General features: G+C 45.2%; 1 long non-coding RNA gene across 1 annotated transcript in view; it reads right to left on the bottom strand.

Annotated features, from left to right (window-relative positions):
• Nucleotides 1–308: 308 nt before the first annotated feature.
• The window catches only part of LOC121137464, a 32,157-nt gene continuing 24,112 nt past the window's right edge, over nucleotides 309–8,353 (bottom strand). Inside the window, exons 2-3 of the long non-coding RNA XR_005874698.1 lie at nucleotides 6,931–7,153; nucleotides 309–751 (exon numbers count right to left, since the gene is read on the bottom strand). This is a non-coding gene — a long non-coding RNA (uncharacterized LOC121137464). The remainder of the gene's footprint in view (nucleotides 752–6,930; nucleotides 7,154–8,353) is intronic.

The raw sequence follows: 8,353 nt of genomic DNA, 5'->3' as shown, positions 1-8,353 counted from the left end.
ATCAAGGAACATCTGGAGGTGCCACCATCCCATCCATGATTCTATTATAGAGCTATAGTCCTGAAAATATCTTGGTATTGCCACAAAAGTAGACAGGTAGAACAATGGAATTGAATTGAAAACCCTGATATTAACTCAAACACCTCCCACACACCTACAAACACTCGAATTTTGACACTGAAGCTAAATCTATACTGTCTCGGTCCAGCCGGGACCTATTGTGGAACAGAGACCTGTGAGGAATGAAACTAGTGGGGCAGGAGTCGCGAGAGTAAAGACCACAAGACAGAACTCAGATCAAGTGGCAATTTTATTTTTCTGCTGGGATAGCTACTGGCTCGCAACATATTCCTTTTTTTCATTTAGAAATATCAGATTGGGCTGGGGGAAGTAGAGGTCTGACCCCATATTTTTTGTTGTGGGAGCCTTACGACTGGGAGGGGATATCCACCAATGGCAACCCAAGACACCTTTTGTTGGGGAAGGGGAATTTTGGGTGTAGACATACTCTCTAAACTCTCAGGAGTTGGGGGAGTCCTTTGCTGTTAGGTGTGTACTCCGATGCCCAAGAACGATTTATGTTTAGGAGCATGGCAAGCATCCCAGCAGAGAGGAACCTTCTTGAACAGCCTGGGAGTTTATAAGGCTAATGTCATCAGTTGCCAGACAGTGATATTGGACCAGAACAGGTTGAGTAGGCAAGTCGACCTGTTGTTTAATTCGGGACACAAGCTTGGAGAAGGTCCAATTCCTAAAAGAGACAAGCAGTAATAATTCTAGATATGGTCCTAATATGGAGGGCAGAAGGGTAGTGAGCCATTGGGAGGTAGGGAACAAATTTTGATACCATGACTATTGTTTAGTCCTTTTTACTTGGCATTTTCTTAAACCCTCTCTGACTTTAGCCATATTATATTTAATAACTCCTGACCTATTAACATAAAAGCAACATTTCTCTCTTAAGGCAGCGCAGAGGCTGCCTTGTAAAAATCGCAAGTCTAACCACATCTGTTTTGTAGGGCCACATCTGCTAGAGAGTTAAGGGTTTCTTTTAAGAATTGGGATTTGATCTTGGAGTTGCTTGACATCTTTATCTATAGTGTATTGTTTTTGACCTAGCACAAAGGAAGAAATCCCTGTTCCTGATCCAACAGCACCCTAACCTAGAAGAAATGATGCTCTGCGATGTCTGTTAGGGGAGGCCGGGGTTCCTTATTCCCAAAAGTGGAAGAATTCTGTGGAGGAGTAGTATGAGAGGCATGGGACCATTTGTACGAGTACACAAAAACCAGAAAACTGAAGGTTAGTAGTAGCTAAGCAGAGACTAAGGCCATCCGCGCAAGCACAACAGGTGGATTTATGGGTCAGGATGAAGGGTACCTAGTGATAGGGTCTTGTGGCAAAGGGAAACATAGTGTGGAGGTGGAGTTGGGTTGGAAGAAGGAGTAATGCAGAGGCCAGATGCTACAACTTGTTGCAGGGTGATCTTTGCTTGGCCATGTGTCTCCCATTGGCAATATTGGGAGTTGTTAGTTGTATAATAGGTATCTGGAACTGCAATTCCTTCATAAATGGTGGGGAGGAATGATAGCAAAGCCAACAGTCAGTAGTAAGGGATGGGTTTTTTTTGGTTGAGAGTATGAACGGTATGTACAATCAGCTGAGTGATGACATTGCTTGACGGCGGAAACATGGACCCAGGCAGTGATTGAGGTTTCCATGTGGTAGAATATAAGTATGGGGGAAACTGTGGGGTCAGAGGGGGAGAAGGGGGTAGATAGAAGCATGGGAACAGGGGTTTTGGGGGAAGGTTATTTGAGGTTATGAGCAATGAGGCCTGATTCATGAAGTATAGGATTGGGTCCAATGGCTCTGGGGGTATCTATATTTGGGTGTTGTTTAAGTAGCTTAATAATGAGGAGGACACCAGAGTCATTGTAGCTTCCTCCATATAGGTGGAGTCCCAGGTAAGTCTTGGAAAGGGCCCTGTCTGTAAGGTGGATGTCTAGGGGGTGACATCAGCCTTTTGTGGGGGAGTTAGTAAGGCAATCAGGGGCTGCATTGCAATCTTGATAAGTGGGATACCTTTGAGTATGGCTGTAATAGGCCTTTTATAGTAATGAAGTCCCAAGTAGAGGAGGGAATCCAATAGGCATCCCCTGTGGCCTCACAATCCCAGGATAGACAGAAATAATTTGAGAACCCACCACATTTTTGAAGCAGTCCTTTTGGGTTGTGAGTACCGGGGCAAACATATAGTTGGGACTTGCAAGGCAGCTAGGCTCTTTGTGGCAGTGCAATAAGCTTCAGGATTGTTTTGTCTCTGGTCAGGTGCTGGGTCTGTTGGGAAGATTTCTTTTTCCAGCCCCAATTTTTGAGCCCAAGACAATGTGGCAGAGATCAGGTGTAAGTTTGTCTGCCACCATGGTCCCATCCAGGCTTTAGGTGACTGGGCCCAGATTGGCTCTCCTTTGTCTGAGAGGACCATCCAAGTATAATTCTAGGTGAGGTGAGAATGGAGAGCAAGGCTAGGAGGAGAGGGAGGGGTAGGTGGTTAGGAGGGCAGTTGGCAGGCCTTGTGGTTGTCTTCATCTTTAGTAGTATCTGTGGAAGAAAATTATGTCTCAGGGGAGCAGTTAGACTCCCTTCTACACTTGTGGTTAGGTGGTTTGGAGTTTATTTGTTTTATGAGTCTTTCTGGTAGCCATCTGGGAAAGTCTGACTGTTTGTCAAAGATGCAGGCTGACTCTCATCCCCAGATAAGGACGGGGTCCAGACCATTTTTGGCTGTGAGGGAGGATGGTGTCTTTTACTCTGTGAAGTGTGTTTTTTATGGTGTGGTTAGCCAGTTCTACAATACCCTGTATTTGTGGATTATAGGGCATTCCCTTAACATGGGTAATTTGAAGGCTATAGCAGAAATTTTTTAACTTTATGCTTAAATATCCATGACCATTGTCTGTCTTTATTTTTGTAGGCTTGCCTAAGGATTACATGGCCACTAGCATGTGGGTAATTACGTCTTTAATAGCCTCGCCTGTTTGTAGGGAGGAAAAGATGTAGCCACTGAAGGTATCTATTGATACATGGACATATTTGAGCTTAGAAAAGGAGGGGGCATGGGTGACATCCATTTGCCAGAGAGAGTTGGGAAGCATACCTCGGGAATTAACTCCTAAATGTGGAGAGGAGAGCAATGTAAGGCAGGCTGGGTGGTTTTTTTAATGGTTTTTCTGGCTTGTTCTCTAGTAATTTTAAATATTTGGTGTAGGGTTAGGGTATTTAAGTGGAGAAGGGCATGTGTATCCACAGCGGCTTGGATGGGGGTAGGCGTAGGGTTGAATGTAGTTAAGGCTGAGATTATTGTAGCAGGTATTGTAGCAGGTAGCAGTATCTGCCTTGGCATTGCCATCCCCCAGGGGTCCAGGCAAGCCATTATGGGCTCAGACATATCTGAAAGGAACTTGACAGAGTTGTATAAGGGATTGGATATGTAAGACTAAGATATCTGCCATTGAGTAGGGTTTTATGAGTGGGGTGGTCTCTAGCAAGGGGACTGATTGTATAGAGATTAAAGGGGGTGTCCTTGAGTAGGGAAAATGCCTGTTTGACAGCAAAGAACTTGACTAATCGGGCAGACTGATAGGGGGTATTGAAAGTAACTTTGATCATTATGTACAAGGGCGGCTATCCCTGAGGAAGGGCCATCAGTGAAAACAGTGTTTGAGGTGGAAAGTGGTTGGGAAGAGGTAACAATAGGGAAAAAAAAGGAATGCTGGCTGGCAAACCATATAAGGAGTTCCTTAGGGTAATGATTATCAATGTCTCCAGGGATGTTTAAGCAAGCAATAGTCCAGGATTCAGAGGTTTGTAGGAGGGTTTGAAGTTTGTCTAAGTTGTAGGGTATGATTAGGCTATTAGGTTCTTTGCCATAATGTTGTTTACTAAGTTTCTTGGCTTTGGTGATTAAGGAGGTGATTAATTCTGGGTAAGAAGTGATAACCTTGTTGTTAGAAATGGGCAAAGACACCCAGAAGAGGGGGTGACTTTTGGAATGCCGTGTGTGGTCAGGATGCCAACATAAGCCAATGGGTCTGAGGGGGTCGCACAAACGATGAAAGGGAGTGGAAATTTAAGGCAGATTTGAAAGGAGGCTTGTTTTGATATAGCTTGTTCGATGGTGAGAAGGGTATGATGGGCTTTAGCCGGCAAGGGAAGAGGGGATGGGCATCTATGGGTTGTAGGTCCATCAGGGGCTTTAATGAGTCTAGGGGAAGGCAGAGTTAAGGGTGGAGGAATTGAAGTTTTCCTAGAAATTGTTGTAAGTCATGGAGTGTCTTTAAGGAGGATGGTTGAATTGAGATTTCCGGAGTAAAGATCTGTTGTCCTCTAAGTTCATAGCCATAGTCTTGTAACTGAATTTTTCCTGGGCTATTACAAGGTTGAATGTTGTGAGGGATTGTTTGAGGTCAAAGAGGCTTTACAAGCCTTCTTCTTTAGTAGAGGCACCAAAAAGGATATCATCCATATAGTGAGGAATATAAATTTGAGGCCATGTTTATGAATGGGGGTGATGACTTGGGATACAAATATTTGGGTCAAGGTGGGGCTATTGACCATACCTGAGGGCATGGCATGTGTCCTTCGGAGTTTATCTTGGGGAGGTTGAATGCAAAGTAGTGTCCATCCTCAAGGTGTAATGGGATGGTGAAAATGCAGTATTTCAAATCTGATTATTTTATAGTATCCATGGGGGATGACCGTGGGGGAGGGAAGGCCTGTTTGAAGGACCCCCATTGGAAACATGATTTTGTTAATAGCATGGAGATCTTGTAAGAGTGTCCATTTTCCAGATTTTTTGTTAATTACAAAAATAGGGGTGTTCCAAGGAGAGTTGGAGGGATGATATTTCCAGCCTGTAAAAGTTCCTAGAGTAAACTCGAGGCTACTAAGACACCCTAGAGGAGTTTCCTGACCCCTGAGTGGGTAGCGGCTGCCCATAGATACTGGTGGCAGAACGGCACTCATTGCACCAGTGGGTGCCATGGAGGCATCTAACGCATGGGGCACTGGATCGATGGTGATGATCTGGAGGGAGAGGACTAGAAGTGGCGTCTATGGGCTTGGTGATCCTGACTTGAGAAGGTTTAGGCTATGGGTATTCTTTTGCAAAGTGGCCAGGTTTTTTACAGTTAAAGCAAATTATTGAAGTATTGGGGGCGAGGCCGGCCTTTTGTAAGGCAGCACCTATAGCAAGGCCGAGTGGCATTGCTAGAACCGGTACCAGCACAAAGGCGGATGTAAGTAGATAGAGGCTCCTTTTTATGATGTTTTAGGATGCCGTGACAGCTGGGTTAAAACTTTCAAAGGCTAGTTGTTTAATAAATGGGTTTTTAGGGTCAGGAGCTCCGAAGAGGTGTTCAGCCGTTTCTATGAGTCTGCTTATGAAGGCACTGTAGGGCTCCTCAGGGTCTTGGATAATTTTAGGCAGAGAGGTAGAAGTAGTTCCCTTAGGGGGAAGTTTGTGCCAAGCACCTAGCCCGCCTCGGCCAAATTGTGCCAGCAGTCTCATGGGAAAAGTAGCTTGAGCTTCTAGGGTTTGATGAGGGGAATCACTTAAAGTTTTGTCTGTAGTACAAGTCCTGGAGTCTGCATGTGACTGGTTTTTTGTTGCCATGTCAGGGGATAGTTCTGACTTCCAAAGGAAAAAAAAATCATCCACGGAAAGGATGGCCTGAGCCAAATGATGCCATTCATTAGGGGTGAGCCAGGCTTCAGTGATAATCTCCAAGAGGGCGAAAGTAAAAGAGGCAGTTGGGCCACAGTTGGAGACATCAGTTTTTAATTTTTCAATGACTTCAGGTCTAAGTATGTATATTTCATGGGGAGTGGGTAGGTGGGAGTAGGGTCTCTAGGCGGAGCTCCTGACAGGGCTGGGACAGGGGCCTGTGTTCCTCCTCAGAATCGCCCTCTGGTTCTGGGGCAGAGGGGACTTGGCTGCTGCTTTGAAGGGTGAGTGGGAAGGCCAGGAGTGAGCCTGAGGTCTTTGGTCTTTTCGTTTTTTGACAGTGCAGGGAAAGGTGCCAGGGCTAAAGAGGATAACCGGGAGTCGAGGTCCCGCAGTTGGGTCTGGAGTTGGATTTGTTGCTGGCGGTTAGTGATGAGAGTTTTAAGGTGTGCTGAGTCAAAGGATGTCTGCGAGTAGAGATTCATAAGTGGTCCTTGTAGGACGGTGTCAGCCAGAGTGGAGGGATGGGGGGTGGTGCGCAGGGAGTTTTTTGAGGGGGAATTGAGCAGAAACCAGTCAGAGTTGTAATATCTGGAAGTCTCTTCCTCAAGGGTGGCAGTATCACCGGGGTCAAGTGGTTCTTTATTGGGGGTGTTAAGGATGGGATAAATGGAGGATATTTTTGGTGTTTCAGGGAGAGGTGGAGATATTTCAAATTTTATCTCGGGACACGTAGATGAGACGGGCTTGCAATCGTTCTCGTTAGGGAGAGATGACCTATTACCCAACTTTAAAGTGTGATGGAAAGGACTAGGACTGGAGAAACGAGAGATCTGGGGGGTGAGCTGTGGGATGTTTTAGCGAGAGTATCTTTTAAGGTTTTTTTTCTCCCTCTTTAACTAAAGGTTGGAGGGTTGGGTTGTGGTCATGGACACGGAGGATATCGTTGATGAGGTTCCAATAGTTAAAAGCCTCCACAAGGATTTTTTCAGGGCCAAAGGTCTTGTCATAGTGCTGGAGGGTATGTCCCACCTTCTCCATTTTTGACTATTAATTGTTCCCTCTTGGAGGAACCAAGGACAAGTATCTCCCATGAAAATAAATTTCCTGAGCTGTTTCTTTTTAACCCTAAAGAATTGAGGGATTCTTTAATCCCACATAGGAAAGGTTCCTCTTTACTAAATGCCTGCCCCATGACTCACCTCCTTCCCGAGGTGGTGCTCTCAATTCTGAAGATCCAGTCCCTGGGTAAGGTGAGCATGGACATCTTCTCCTGGATTCCCCTCTCTGTGATGCCGCGGGGCTTTCCAAATGCATGGTCAGGCCTTACCCTTACAGAGAGCACTGCATGCTTCCTCGCTGGCCTTCGTAGTCCCCGTTCAGTCACATGTTGTTCCAGTCCAGCTGGGAACATGAATTGGAGACCTATGAGGAATGAAAATAGTGGGGCAGGAGGTACGAGAGAAGAGGTCACAAGACAGGATTCTGAACAAGTGGCAATTTTATTTTTCTACTGGGCTAGCTATATAGTTGGTTAAGCAGGTTTAGAGGACGTAGGTTTTTGGGGGTACTTGTCATGTAGCTGCAAGGAAGGCAGGATGTTAGAAGACCACAAAAGGAGGATGTCTGGCAGGGTGCAAACAGTGCAGGAAAGGTTGCCATATAACTGTGCCCTGTGCCTAGCCTAAGGGTGTGTTTAGCCTCTGGGGTTGAGCATGATAGGGGAGGTTTGTTTCTTCTTAAGGGCAACTATAAGGTTTCTAAGAACTGGCTGAATAACTGTTCTAATCAGCTTCGTCCTGTAGCCAAAAGTTCTGTATGTCCTAGGTGGCCATCTGAGATTGGCTCCTAACACTATACAATGGAAAAAAGAAAGCATCTTCCACAAATGGTGCTGGCATAACTGGATGCTGAGATGTAGAAGACTGCAGATAGATCCATGTCTATCGCCATGCACAAAACTTGAGTTCAAATGGATCAAAGACCTCAACCCAGCCATACTGAACCTCTTAGAAGAGAGGGAGATACCCTTGAACGAATTGGTACAGGAGTCCTGCTTCCTGAAAATAACACCAGTTGCACAGACACTGAGATCAACAATTAATAACTGGCACATCCTGAAACTGAGAACTTCTGTAAGGCAAAGGACACTGATGTGGGAAGTCTTTCTGTGCATATGACAATAAAGCATTGTTGGCCAATAGGGAAAGAATATAGGTGGGACTAGGAGCCTAGGAGGATTCTGGGAAATGTAGTGAAGAGACTGGTCACTATGTGGTCTTCCCAGGAAGAGGATGCAAGTCTACATTCTCTGTAAGATAAGACCTTATGAAAATACATATGAGTGATTATAGGTAAATAATTAAGTCAGAGCTAGCTGATTACAACCATAGCAAATGGCCAACAGCTTCATAACTAATAGAGTGTCTCCTGTGTTATTTAGGGGCTAAAGTGACAACAGAACCAGGACAGGAATCTCACAAGAAGACACAGTCAACAAGACAAATAGGCAGCCCACAGAATTGGAAAACATTCACTAACCCCGCATTTGACAGAGGGCTGATCTCCAAAATTTACAGAGAAGTCAAGAAGCAAGTCTCCAAAATACCAAAGGATCCAATTAAA

The sequence above is a fragment of the Mesocricetus auratus genome, unplaced genomic scaffold (assembly GCF_017639785.1).
Source record: "Mesocricetus auratus isolate SY011 unplaced genomic scaffold, BCM_Maur_2.0 Super-Scaffold_2245, whole genome shotgun sequence".
NCBI lineage: Eukaryota > Metazoa > Chordata > Mammalia > Rodentia > Cricetidae > Mesocricetus > Mesocricetus auratus.
This window is presented reverse-complemented; position numbering and strand designations above follow the sequence as displayed.